Source organism: Panulirus ornatus, chromosome 16, assembly GCF_036320965.1.
Source record: "Panulirus ornatus isolate Po-2019 chromosome 16, ASM3632096v1, whole genome shotgun sequence".
Taxonomy (NCBI): Eukaryota; Metazoa; Arthropoda; class Malacostraca; order Decapoda; family Palinuridae; genus Panulirus; species Panulirus ornatus.
In genome coordinates, this window is record NC_092239.1 from 33357255 (window position 1) to 33372169 (window position 14915).

Sequence of the window (14915 nt, forward strand, 5' to 3'; positions counted from 1 at the left end):
TACTAGGAAAAACGATAGTATCATCAGTTTCCCCGCTGCTACTGAAGGGCCGGTTTCCTCTGGTCATTGAGTGTGTTGTAAAACTGAAAGGATGAAATTGGCTTGCCGTGGGTGGAAAAGGTTTCGAACCCTCGACCTTTTCGTGTCATTTATAAGAGCTTCAACTTATCCCTTCCTAAAAGCGAAGTTTTCCCACTCCTTACGAATGCATTTTTTCCCTCTTCTCCCCTTACTTCTCGGTCTCTTAGCCCTCTATCCATAAGGCTTGGCTTCAATATGGACGAGATAAAAAAATGTTGAAAGTAACACAGGTGATCATGGATGCGTCGTTAGAAGCTCATGGAATGCAATTTGAAGATGAACTACCGGAAAAGACCCCTCCAACCCACTCACAGATTTTAAGTACCGTTGTGCTCAAAGGTCGAACCGCTGCTCGAGTCGTAACGTCGTTTTAAAGAGCTGTACCGTCGTCCTCAGGTGAACGTACTGTCGCACTCAAAGGGCCACACGTGTTCAAAGGCCGTACCGTACCGTCGCGCTCAAGGGGCTGAAATGAGCGCTCACGGTCCAGAGCGTGACAGAACCGGTCTGTAACACCCCCTCAGCTCACCAGTGCGAATACTCAAATCCTTGTAAAATAAGCTAGAGGTTAGTCTCCCTATACCTCACTATATAACCTCACCCTGCCGTCCTACCACTGTGCAGTCACCTAATGCAGCATAAAATTGCATAAAAATATGATACTCTAACACCTTATTGCCTTTGTGCCTTAGCGAAAAAGCGCCAGGGACATAAAAAAAAAATCCCACTAGCACAAATCCTGTCTCTAGGTGTCACGTATAATGTACCGAAGAAAAAGCTCATTTGTATTGAAATGACAAAAAAAAAAAAAAAAATCTCGCAGAGATCGCTGCAAGCTTCACAGAGAAAACGCAGTGGTCACAATGAACTAAGTCCGGGTTGGTAAATCTGTCCTAATGTGACCATTACCCAATGCAAATTTCTTCACCGAGTCCTGAACCTTTGTATTATGTACAGCAACTTCGTGCGTACTTCAGACAAGCCATCAAAGCACTGACTACAGTCTGCCCAGTTATATCCTCCTCCTTTGGGGAAGAGAGAAAGACTGTGGACACGGATGGCCGATAGTGCTATTTGTATTTCAAATTTCACTCACGACTGAAAATATAACACAAGGCGTCTCTAGCAATGATGTGATGTAAAAATGTTCTTACACTGGCTCGAGAAGTGAGCAAATACTGAGTGCTGTGGCCGTCGTTGTACTCACGTATGGGGCACGGCTGCACTGGAAAGACAGAGGAGGTCCAGAAAAGCAAAGCTATTGAGCACATAAAGTTACGGTCGAATTCTACAGTAAAATATTTACGCTACTTAGACCAACAGAGATGTCTACCCACAAGTCCATCATAGGTTAACCTCCCGAACTTTCCAAATTCGAAGTGAATAATCACAATAGAAAAAGGAAAAAATAGTTGTGGCTCGCGAAATCGCGAAAAAGGTCAAAAGGGATACTCGCCTACGGCTGACATTTGCAATAACACCTCACGAAACTTATTTTTGCAGAGTACGTTATACTTTTTACACCTGTTTACATGAGAGCATTATGTGTTTGCGTGGGTACGCACACGGAGATAGAAGACATCTAGTTCATGCGTGACTTTTTAAAGGACCCAGCCGCATGCATGCACGCTCAACAGGCCCCCGGGGCAAGTTCTCCGAGCGGGCGTTACTCTTCTAATGAGTCAGTCTGAATGAAGAAAACAAGAATCTGATACGTAAATATCTAACACATGCGATAAAATATTAAGGCTACAGGAGTCAAAAGACTAAAGCTGGTGGGGAGGTAACCAATACAAGGTCTTACAGACTGGCAAAAATGCAAACTCAAGGCAAGGTGGCTTTTCGAGAAGCAAACCCCAATAACCTAAAAAAAATAGTGCGGCTCCCGTAAAGCTGAGAGAATCCCTACCTACGACGAGGTGTGCCATGAAACAGGGTTAAGGTGTGGCACTCACCGCATACACATACCGCCCGTTTGGCAATACAGTTTTTCTCTGCTGCCACATACATTTCATGAGTGTCATTTTTGGGGTCATCACCTGGAACCACTTTAATAATACGCCTAGCTTACTTTTAGAAGTGTTTGCAATCACATATATGTCTTTTTATTTCGTTTAGCAGAACACTGCTCTCTCTAAAACCTTTGTATACAGCTCGGTATTCGTACACATCGGGGCGCCTTTCTTACGTGGCTGAAGTCAGTTGAATTCAATGAAATGCGATGAGATGCAACAAATTTGTAAATAATCCTGATAAAGCAACTTACTTTTTTCTGTGGCGAGGGAGCTAAAATGTACTCTGCTGTACTCTATGGAACGCCAGGAGAGGCAATCTGCTGTACTCTATGGAACGCCGGGAGAGGCAATATCATGTGCACCTGGTAAGTCCTAAGGCTGGTCTCACATCTACAGACCGAAATAATTCCATACTGGTATGACAGGCTTAGAAGACTGTAAAATGTTACCTCTAAAAAGGCGCCATACGCACAACATATGAGATGCACAGCAGAGATTTTTCAAGAAGGCTCTGGACAAGAGATAATAAAGTGTACGAGATCAGCTTGACTGTGGTGGATACTTGAAGCTCCAGGCGCGGCTTCCAACAGCTTAGTTGATCAACGACCCAACTCAGCACTGGGCACAGATCGGGTTGTGGGGTTAGAAGTTTTCTCAAAATATATTTCCTCACGGTAAACTTCCACTCTCATAATAATAATAATAATAATAATAATAATAATAATAATAATAATAATGAAATATAACAAAGATAATTATATAAATAATGACCAAAGATAATTATCAACTTTCAACCTGATGGATTAAGCGGGCATAAATATAAGACTGAAGACACATTGAATATATACGTATGACCACACGTATCGAGACAATGTAACGTAAAAGCATTTCCATGTATCTCTAAGAAGGTGAATCCCCCTGTATTCTGACTACACTGAAGCTGACGTGTCATCTTTAATACGCCCTCCTGCCTCCTACGTCCTGAGCCGTTAAAAATTCAAGAATTGCGAGCCACACCCGCACCACCACTCCTCATATACTGGATAACGTGGGCATGACAAGATAATGCATGTCAGCAAAGCCTTCTGTAGACCAAGTGCTGATATTAAACAAATTGTGCCCAATAATTGTACTAAAAATATCCTGACAAAAGACTCATGAACTGATAACATAAAAACTGGACTCAACAAAGCAAGAAGACTTGGCAACAGATACATGTGGCAAGTCATTCACACAACTACCACATGAAAATTTTTGTGACAGAACCTTTCAAATATAAACTGGATAGTTTTTAAATGTCCTTACACTCACTTTTTTGGACCATTTGGTATGTATTGTATTAATGTGACATTAATACAGATATACTGTTAATTAATCTTGTTTTCAATAATCGCTGGGAACTGATTAGAGTAATATACCTCCCGAATTGTAAAACTCAATCAATTGAATGTATATTTAAAAGGGAATGATACACACCCTGAAATGAGTTTCCATGAAAAAACAACATCTGCTGTATCTATCTTGACAGGCTCTGCTATACTCTGAGTGACCACTAATCCTTTCGCGCGACCTCTCTGAGGATAGGCATGACCTGCACGTGAATAAACCACTGACAAGTAAAACTAACTTTTTCGCGTCCACACAGCCTTTAGACAGAGAATCAGTGTTTTGCCAGTGGCGAAAGCTTTGTACCCTACCCGGCACTGAGGGCACGCGTTGGATCGTTCACCATGAATAACAACCAGTAACTAGAGCTGGAAATTTTCCTTAAAACTTGCCATGAAATATGGAACCTAAGCCCTTTGCCTCTCATTCTTACTATCAGCAAGTTTACTTCTTTAGGGAACTCCACACATAAACAGTCATGAACCTTTTCTTTACTTTCACTACAACGGTTACATTCTTCCCCTCATGAAGCATTAAGAATTTTACCTGACTTTTCATGGCAATAATTCACACACCACAATTTTCTAAAAGTCATCAAACAAACAGAAATAAAAGCAGGAATTCTAAAATATCTAAATCATAACGCGTCTAGAAACAAAAGGATAAAACGACTAATTTCATGAGACAACATCGTAACTCGCACTTGCCTTACCAAGCATCCAGAATTATGGAAAATCGCTATAAAGAAAACAGTAGCTAGCGCGAAGGTTCTGGGCCCGCTAGAGACAATATGACATTCAAAGACTATAAAATTTTACCACTTCCTGAGAAGGCGACCTGAGGGATGGGGGTGGTGGGACCCGAGTACAGGCGAAGAGATCCGGAGAAGCTCAGTGAGGTCAAGCGGTGGTGCAGGTGTCGGGGTAAGGTCCGGATTATCGCCAGCCCACTTGAAATGGTTTCTGATGGCAGAACCTTTTTTTTTTCTATTTTCGATAGATCCAATCATGGACCAACTTCATTGTAGAGAGACTTTGTAATAAAACACTATCAAAATAAATATTTTGAAGTTTTCCAAGCTATCAAGTAAAAGAGCAAAATTCTAACAAAAAACAATAATAACAGCAACAGAGAACACTACACAATTCCTAGAAGAGTACAAAAAACATAGGGAAGCCTACGGAATGACTTAAAAGAAAGATTCTGTACCAAGACGTGATGCAAGAAGTAATAACCACTGTAAAACATTCAATGACACGTGTAATTTTATGTCAAATACACGCAAGAGTAACGTCACGGAACCTGACGAGCCAACCACGCATTGTATTCCAAGATGGGAGCAACAGAGTGTAGGGTCCATTTCCGCTGTGATTTAGCAAGAAGAAAGTTGAGCAGAGAGGAAAGGTTGGCGAGGGGGAGGGAAGGAAAGGTGGGCGAGAGTGAGGGAAGGAAAGCATGGGCTGAAGCACTGAGAATCGATAATGTTCGTGGAGATGCTTAGCTGGGTCGGTCCAACCGGGGACGCTGCTGTAGTTGCTCTCCCACTAACCCATCTCCATCATGGGGCTCCTCACATTCTCATCGTCCTCACTACCCTCCCCAAAGTTGCAATATTTGTTTCGTGCTGCATGAAAAAAGGACAAAACACGAGCGTGTTCCTACAAGTGTTGTGCAGTTTCTCTCTCTCTCTCTCTCTCTCTCTCTCTCTCTCTCTCTCTCTCTCTCTCTCTCTCTCTCTCTCAATATATATATATATATATATATATATATATATATATATATATATATATATATATATATATATTCCCGTATTATTCACTACTTCCTACACGTGATCTTCACGGTCGATTCAGGTAACCAGGAGACTAAAATAAAGGTTATCTCTCTCTTTATAATGGCCATATCGGATGAATGGCTGCGCGTCATACACGTGGCCATCTGAGAAGACAAAACAATATGTAAGGATAAAATACAGCAGGAATTATTCTGAGCTCCCCAACTGTTAAAGCACCTGCTCTTGAAAATGTAGAGGATGTTGGACTAAAACTTTATCCCTCTTTGCTAAACTTACACTATGCACTTCATCCATATCCCACAAACAGGGATACTTCCTCCCTACCTACAGGTTCACATAGGAACGATCCTACACACATGTACACCATCTTTATCCACACACGCACATCACGTGATAGGCTACTTCGCCAGGAGTAAACTGATACAAGATTAAGAGAGCTGGGGAAATATTAAAGCAAATTATCCACCTTTTCTCCAATTACAGTTAATAACATCGTTACATACTTAAAAATAAATATATGATTAAAAAGACCCAACTGACTGCTCTCCCTAACTCTCGAAGCAGCATCAGCTATTGAGGCACTGAAACTTTGTAAAGATGTATATGATACAACTCATATAGCTAGCCAACTGTAAGAGTGAAATAAATAAATTCAGAAGTTGGTACATAAAATTATGGACTTCAATGAGACTTATATAAGGTTTACATGAGAAGACGCGAGAGTGAACATTTCAACATCTGATGTACACCGATACAACAAAAGTGCCTCATTTAACCACAGCAATATCATTTTTATAAAATGCCTCAGCTGTGGACACAGCTGTTCATACTATATCAAGATTGGGGCCCAATGTGACAAATGCTAACATAACATGGTTTTCACATAACTAAGGGCAAATAAGGTATATCAATGAAAAAGCCCATCTTCAGAAAAACAGTAGGAACCCAAATCCTAACGTGCGCCATAAACTTGGTTAGCGCTATTTCTCACCAGTTTCCATTACTATTAAGTGTCAAGTTAAAGATGTACTGACGATGCTAGCCGTCGCATCCGAGGTGGTAACGGGAACGGATGGGAGGAGCCACTGGTGGAAGGAAGGAAGAACAAAGGAGGGGGAAGGTGTGTGGGCGACCACCCCAAAGGCAATACGCCTGTGAAGTAACGCTCAGCAATGGATGGCTGCAGAACAAAACCTCAAGTAATTTTCAACATGTACTCTGATGGACAAAATATGAAACGGCCGAAAAAAAAGGTCATCGGTGGAACGAAGCGAAAAGAAGTATGAGGTAGGTTTCCTAAACCTGAGCACCACGGGAGAGGGGAGAAAGTAAAAGTAGGGTCTCCCTGCCATGGGTCTACATTGCCTCAGGTTGTGTAGTGAACTATTCCCTGCCCTGGGACTATATTGCCCCAGGCTGTGTGGACTATTTCTAGTGTGCTGAGACGATGAGGCACTGACAGTACAACTTCAAAGTCAACACAGTAGTTACATGGGCTACCTGGAAAGTAGTGACATCTAAAGACTTGCAAAAAAAAATCTAATGATGCGTGGCATCAGCACTACTGGTTGGTAGCTTTTTGAAAATGTTTGTTGCCTTATTTATGGAACAGAAATATGAAGGCGTTTAAACTTACTGATATATGTAGAGTACCCGTGCAAATGGTATTTTGTTTTCCATCATAAAGAGTATGGTCCCGTACTAAAATGCTTGGGCATGTTGTTGATGACCCTCTCGAAATCCAGAGCAGTGTACACTGCTATCAACAATATGGGGGAATAACTGTTAGAGTACTAACTCACTGAACATTCATTCACACTGACTGCATAGTACGTTGCTTACCTCATGTATTCCCCTCTTTCATTCTTGGTGGGCAGATAGTAACTAAAATCCTCAATTTATAAACTTTAGATATGGGTAAAAATATTCTGGGTTTTTACCTCAATCACAACTCTTAAGTCTTTTTTCAACAATGTGTACGACCTTTCCAGTCAACAATTAATATCCTCATGAAATACCGATGAACCAAAGACTGTGTGAAGGGGAAAGTACTTCGCACTTAAATTCACAAGTTTTCATATATAAACAGTGAATAGTGAAATACTGTAGAATTGCATCAGATCAGGGATTAGATTATTTCATTTCTACATTTATATAATTTCAATTTCAAAAATTTATGATACTCGAAGATTCATAATAATGCAAAATAACTTATCCACAACAACCCTGCAAATCCAATCACACCAATTCATATATTCCATCCAGTCATGCACCCACAACTTCCCAATCTGTGATCAGAGATTAACATTTTAAAACTCTTCCCAATAACATGAACTGCTTGTCATTCAACTAATTCCAAATCAGATACTTTCTGCCAAATTTGAGCATTTTTCCACCTGTCTCGCAACATAAAATGGGTGATTTCCATCACACATGGTTGAAGCAAGTTCAATCAATGCCACTGACCCAATTTCAATCACATTAGAGCCTCTATATCCTCAGAACACATACTTCACAGAAGTTAAAAAACTGAATGTCTGAATTCTATCCATACTAACAATAACCTAATATTGTTGATACCTTTAGTATTATACTTATGGATATGCCATTCATACTAACAATAACCTAATATTGTTGATACCTGTTGTATTATACTTATGGATATGCCAATGATATGAAAAGGTATCTCTATATTTAATTCTACTAAAGAAGTCTACATACACTGAGTGTCACATACACGTGAATATGATCCAAGTGGAGACCAGTAATTCTAACTGCGTCAGTATCAAAGGACGGAGTTGAAGATAAGATGAAAGATAAGATAGCCAGATTACCTTATCACTGGTTTCTCTGCAATATTCTTGAAAGGCATAAGCTTTTACCCAACTTTAGCAATGACTCTGGCACCTGCATGAGGTTACAATCAGTGGGTTCATCAGCTGTTACAATACCAAAGCAAGCACTGTAATACAGCATATACTGGTCAAAAAAAAACAATTTTTCCATAAATCAAAACTGCAACATATTTCTATTATGAGTTTTTCTTACAGACTCTAAACCATTTTTCATGTAAAACATTATGGTATATCAGAAACCTGGACATTAGGATTCCACCAAATTTTTAGATTATCTTTCCTAGGAGGAATAAAGTGGTAAAGAGGAGAAAAACCATGAGAGTAGATTATGCATGCATTACCCACATCTGTCCTTTGTCTTTAATCAATTTGAAAAGACATGCTAACACACCCCAGGATTTGTAATTGTATTCCACATTTCTTTAACACTTGTCAAAACATCACAAAAGAGAGAACTGAGTAATACCATGATGGAAGCCAGTACATCAAAAAGCAAGCCTAGAATTATGGAAAATAGCACAAGGGCTATACTACCACATTAGTATGATAGCCCAGGACAAAATTACTTGATGGTGTAATTTCGAATTTACTTTTTTAAATACACTCATATGTACAAAAAAAAAAATCTGGCAAGCTGCTAATCCCATGCATTCTGAAATGGAGATGCCATATTTATATATTATTTCAAAAAATCATAATTAAGTCTTTTTATATGGCAGCTAAGAGTTAAAAGTTCATGAAATGTGTAAAAAAAAGTAAAATATACTTTCTCATGTAAAATACACATAAACACGAAGTGCAAAATTTTTGCTAGATTCCACAAAATGAAAGGACTGCCTGCTGTTGCTGCTTGTACTGTAATAAATACACAAAGGTGTGACAGATGCCTCATCAAGTATGTACATGGGTAAAGCAGACCAAAAGCATGAAGAAAGCTGAAAGGAGCTTGAGATTTTCTAAGAATCTGAAAATGCAAACATACAGTTACACCAAAGTGACACGTTTACGCTCTTCCCCATACACTCAGATAAGTTTCATCAAAACCTTTTGGCTTTCCTCGAAAAAATTCTCTTGTATAAGATACAAACTCATTACCAGTATTTCTTGCTCGAAGATAACACTAAAATACTTTGCTCCATGAACAGTAAGTTCTCTTACAGCTTCAAAATTGTACAACTATCAGTACCAGAGACAGAGATAGGATGTATCCCAAAGAAGCGAGAAGTTCTTTGACGAGGCTGTTCTCTCTTTCGTCAAATGACAATGAAATAAAGCTTTACTAAAGGTGTCTCCTCACCTACAGTGTAAACTCAAGCAAAGGGAGTAAGACGTGCTCCCTGATTACAATCTATTACACTCATAAAATACAACTGTTTCATTAGAAAATCTACAAGATTCTAAACTTAACGAGACAGAAATTTTCAGGACCAATACAAAAGAAAAATCCAGTGAACAAATACGATTAAACAATGTAACTAATGGTAACGAGAACAAGATGACCACATGTTTCTAGCTACAATATCTTCCATATTTGTTACACAACACCAAAACTTTACTAAGTACCCAGTCAAACAAATGTTAGCAACAGATGAATTAAAAACAAATACCAACAACACAGTAGCTTCATTAGCAGTCCATCAATATGTACAAACAGTATTAGCTTACCAAACTGCACCTTTAGCCCATACATGACTCCACATTTCCTTTGATATTACAACACTACATACAAATAACTGCTGATGACTGTAGCATATTTCCTTGGAAATCTACTTTTCTTGAGCCACTTTGTTTGTGATTTAATCAACTTATTCCAAAGAAGAATGTAAAAGTCAGGATTCTTATAAATCACAATTCAGAGTCTTGAAAAAAAGGAATTTCACTTTTCCAAACAAAAGAAACTGGATTACAATACAATAGATTAGGTTAAGTACTTTTCAGACTGAAATATGCCAACTTATCCAAAATTGTAACCTAACCTTACTTTATGTAGCTCAACTGAAAATAATGAATTCCTTTTTTATCAATACATACTACATCAAAGTTTCTCTGAAATATTCATATCTATCTTAGGTAGTAATTTACTCTCTTTGTGCTAATTCACTACTGGATTCATTCACTTCAGAAAGAAAAAGGGTTCTTACACAGAAACAAAAGGAGAAATTTTCTCTTGAAGACTTGTTATAAAAATAATCTACCTACTCTTAACCTATACACAGATATTAAGTTTACTTCATGTATTGTACATACTTTTTACCAACTAAAAGTGGCTGCCATTTCATGCAGTCTTCTAAGCAAACTTACAGAGCCCAGCTGTACTATCTTGCTGTTTTCCCAACTTTACTGAAAACAAATCACAGGTGAGGTAAATCTTTATTAAGAAAAGGAACCTTAAGTACAATAAAAGGAAGGGGAATGAATTAGTGATTTTCTTTCCTTATTCTTTGTAAGCTTAATCCTGAGAAGGAATGAGTATTACAGAATTTCACCATCACACACCCAGATTTCTCTAAAAATTCATGACTCATAATACTTCCTAGCATTATGGAGAATACATCATTACATACGCACATAATTCCCTTCTTATTTAAAAGCAATTACTGAATTCGTCCTTCTCTGGCAAGATCTTTCACTTTGTGAGGGTGACCTGTCGCCCAAGTTAGCTTGTTTTACCCATTTATGTCTCCATCTCCAGACTTCATACGTTAAGAGATGATGAAATACAACAACTAACCCTTATTTCACTAGTATAAAGAAAATATACTTACGTTCATGAGTAAATCTGCCATAAAAGTCCGTACAAACGACAGTATTATCCTTTCCTCCTCACATTCAAAACATGACTGACCCACCCATGGACTAGGACGGATCGTTTTGCGAGTTCGAATATTGTAAATTGGTTGTAATATTTATCTTATTAACTACAGAATTTTACGAGATCAAAGTTTGTTTTGAATTGATAAGAAAATTTATATGATATTAATCAATTTGATTTTACCTTCATCTAACCTTCCTTTTGACTATAATATACAAATATGATCTCTCTTTGAAGCCAGTATTGAAGCAATCGAACAAAATGCGCAGGTAGGAGTTGTTTACATGCGCAGACCAGAACGCATGCGCCAGGAGGAGAGTCTGTCGAAACATTTTTAAAATAAGGCAGCGAATATTGTTCCTTATGATTTACATGGCACCAGTCAATGAAGGAGTACAAATAACGCAATCAAGGCACACATTAATAAATTAACCAAACCTACCCAACACTTAAACATTTATGAAAGTAAATCCCGATCTTGCTTTACAGAACAATAACCTCTTCGTTAACATATCGAAGCAGGTTAGTAATTAAACTCAGTCTACATCGCGTCCTGATCTCATCGTTCTCGGCTTGCATTTAACATTTCAACCGTTCTTTCTCTCTCTCTCTCTCTCTCTCGCCGACACCCGTTCCATCCGGAAACATCCTTATAGAGGTGGCCACCATAAAGGATCTATTGGTGAACTCCAGTGCAAATTCTTAATCTTTTTTTTACATTACACTATTTCTTTTTTCATTATAAAATGTGTTAAACATGAAGCATAGTGCAAATTGTATCATTGTATCTTAGAATAATTCACTAACTTCTCATGGTGGTTCACATTTAATCTTTTTGTCATACTAATAGCAAAAAATGAACTGAAAAAAAAAAAATAGTTCTTAGCATGACTACAGAAATACCACATTACTTCGTTAGTTTTACAGAAATGAAGAAAGATGTAAGAATTAACTGAACACCTAAAGGTTGATTATTTAGAATTATCAGCCTCGTCAAAAGCAGTCGCAAAGGGAGTTAAATTATTTTTGGCCGAGTTTTCAAGCCGAAGTAATTAACCAGCCAGCCAAACAAATGTTTAATTTCTGTACAACATTATCAATCTTAAAATTACAGGTCAGAAACATCTATCCAAACCAATTTTGAAGTTTCATTGTTATAAAATCTCATATTCCAACCTCGAACAGGATCAGAGATAATACATTTTACTAAATATGTTTTTTTATTGGTTGTCTTTTGTTGTACAGTACAATAAAAACATTCATTATTGGTATGATCAGAACATTATGACAAGTTATACAGCAGTGATAATACAGAAACTAATTGTACAATATGGCAAGAGTTCTAAACTTGTGTGCCACTATCTTTACCATAATACAGCCTTTTGATTTTAAACAGAAACTGAAGTCATAAGCTTCCTGGGATGCAAAAACTTGCAGGAAGTACCTCTCCTACACAATTATTCAATAACTGCTCCTATCTCTTGTGCACCTTGTTATCTAATCTATCTATCGTAAATTCTTATGCAGGGGAAGTCAGTATAGGTATGGTGCATGGTAACGTTTGCTCATTCACCTGCACTCTGTGGAAGAAAATGTTGCCACATTACTTACGTATACAATGCATTTACAGTACATTTATACTGTTCCTTTAGGACTCTTCTGTCCTAGAAGCTACATAGTAACTACGACAACTTTGGAAAACTCAAGAAAATGAAGCTTTAACATTATCACCATTTTATACTTAAAATGATAACTGTGAAGATATAATTTATTAACATATTCTGCGAGCATGCATGAAATGCGCATGTTTAATCATACATCATATTTACACCTAAACAGGATCTAACCACTCCAACTAATCAACACATTGTGGTTGTATTTCAGAACTTACTGCAGCAATCAGTATTAGTTTTTCTCTCTAACTATATATCTGATGGTCAATTCCTCTAGGAACTCCCTTAAGGGGCTGGCCAAAGTAAGGCACCATAATTGTGAACTCCAGTGCAGTATTCTTATGTTCCTCACTGCAGCTGCTGTTGCCGCCTGGTATCAAACGCCGAATTCTCCGAAGTCCAATGTACCAGCTTATATCTGGAAATATAAAAGATGATGAGTACTGTCTTTCTTTTCGGGGATAAGACATGTCCCATTGTGCGTGCATTTTACTGCTGCATCAACACATCTCTGTTAGTTATTTCAACCACAGTCTTCTAAATTACTACACATCTCTCTTACTCTTTCATTACTTACTCGATCAAACCACCTCACACCCACACCATATATGTACTCTTAAAACCTTCCACAAAGCATCTCTCTATCAGCCCTATCATACACCTTTTCCAGATCCATAAGTGGAACATACAATTCCATTTCTCTAAATATTTATCACACACTCTTTACAGCAAACACCTGATCCACACATCCGATACACTTCTGAAACCACACTGCTTCTCACCAGTATGACGCTCTGTACATGACTTCACCTTCTCATCAATACCCTCCTATGCAACTTACCATATATACTTAACAAACTTATGCATATGTAGTTTCAACACTCACCTTTATCCCCTTTGCCTTCATACAATGGCATTATGCACGAGCCCTGTATATGTTGAATAAAATCGTTTGACATTAGCTAATTCCCATACAACGACGTCTGTTAGGGAGCGAAGCTTTTTTTTTTTTTTTTTTGGCCGATAGGCAGTAAGCCTCTATTGTATGATACTCACAGTTCCTCTTCTGACTGTAGACCTCCTGTGGAGTCCTCTTCTGTCAGCTCCTCATCTAAGTGATCCGAAAAGCTTAAAAGTTTGCCATTTCAATTACACCGGGCACTGTGAATACCTCGCAATAACATTAAGGTTGGATAGAAGATCTCTAATGGATTTTCCTATGTATAAACATTCATGAAAAACAGATATTTCTGTTTACAATCACGATTTAATAAAACAAATCTTTTCATATACGTATGTACAGAATACATAGCTTCTACAATCTCTAGAAAATATAAATATTCAGTTAAATTGTCCCTAAGTTTCATGAGAATTGACATGGGGATAGACAATGCAGAAAGAACTTACTTGGGTCCTAGGTCACCAGCAGGTCTTGTTCAGTGACTGACCACGAGCGTCAAAACATGTCTATAACTTCAGCGAAAAATATGTTGAGGTTCATCCAACATCCTCAGTATATCGTCTGTTCTCTGGTACATGAGAGGTTCTTCCCAGCTGGGAAACATCAACGCCTGATTTCTACTAGGCCAAGCATACCGTGACCACTCACTTTCCTGAAGGATGAGGAAAGAAAGGCTGCGAATATTCCTACACTTAATATCTCATTCTAAAAACAGCAGTAGAAATTATGTGGCATGCATCCCATACACCTGCTGATAATTACTGAAACACCCTAATACACAACTGTAAGTTACATTTTAGTTAATGCACTTAAAGTTCAAAGCAAGGAGTATACTGTAATTTCTGCCGTACAGCTTAGTACGGACTAGCAACTCTGCTTAGTCTCTGGTGATAAAAGTTCATTTAAGGAGCACCAACTGGTTAGGATAGGTGACAAGAATATCCCTAATCAGTAAATCTATAGATGCGTGACTGAAACTGGTGGTTCATGACCCTGACGACATAAGCCACACTGAGTTTGGCCATTAATCTTTGCACATCATATGCACACACACACACACACATACAACTTTCTTATCACCCATCTGTGTTCCTTCCTGTTACATCCAGCCCCCTGCTACTGCTTTTCTATCCTCCTTCCTGTATCCTGAATGATACTTCATTCAACATCCCTCATGAATGCTTGAACTTTGCCAACATTTCCCTACTGTCTGGTCCATTTTTCGAGGACCCTTAATTACATCAAATATATATGACCACTACCTGTCCCCAGCCCACACTGAAGGGGTACCAGTCCGACAATCATATCATTCCTCTCCCATCATCCTGGTGCCACTT

At 38.3% G+C, this 14915-nt stretch overlaps 1 protein-coding gene and 1 long non-coding RNA gene across 7 annotated transcripts in view; both read right to left on the minus strand.

Moving 5' to 3' along the window:
* alpha-Cat (catenin alpha) overlaps positions 1 to 10992 on the minus strand; it is a 66250-nt gene extending 55258 nt beyond the window's left edge. For 4 of the 6 annotated variants that reach the window (XM_071671533.1, XM_071671534.1, XM_071671527.1 and 1 more), the window contains exon 1: positions 10898 to 10979. The gene's annotated coding sequence lies outside the window, so the exon portion shown is untranslated. Of the gene's footprint in view, positions 1 to 10897 lie in introns of all 6 variants that reach the window. The other 2 variants (XM_071671536.1, XM_071671535.1) reach the window with 1 other exon arrangement.
* A 1172-nt stretch (positions 10993 to 12164) lies between these two features.
* The window catches only part of LOC139754232 (uncharacterized), an 84646-nt gene continuing 81895 nt past the window's right edge, over positions 12165 to 14915 (minus strand). The window contains exons 3-5 of the long non-coding RNA XR_011713858.1: positions 14025 to 14230; positions 12836 to 13035; positions 12165 to 12524 (exon numbers count right to left, since the gene is read on the minus strand). This is a non-coding gene — a long non-coding RNA (uncharacterized lncRNA). The remainder of the gene's footprint in view (positions 12525 to 12835; positions 13036 to 14024; positions 14231 to 14915) is intronic.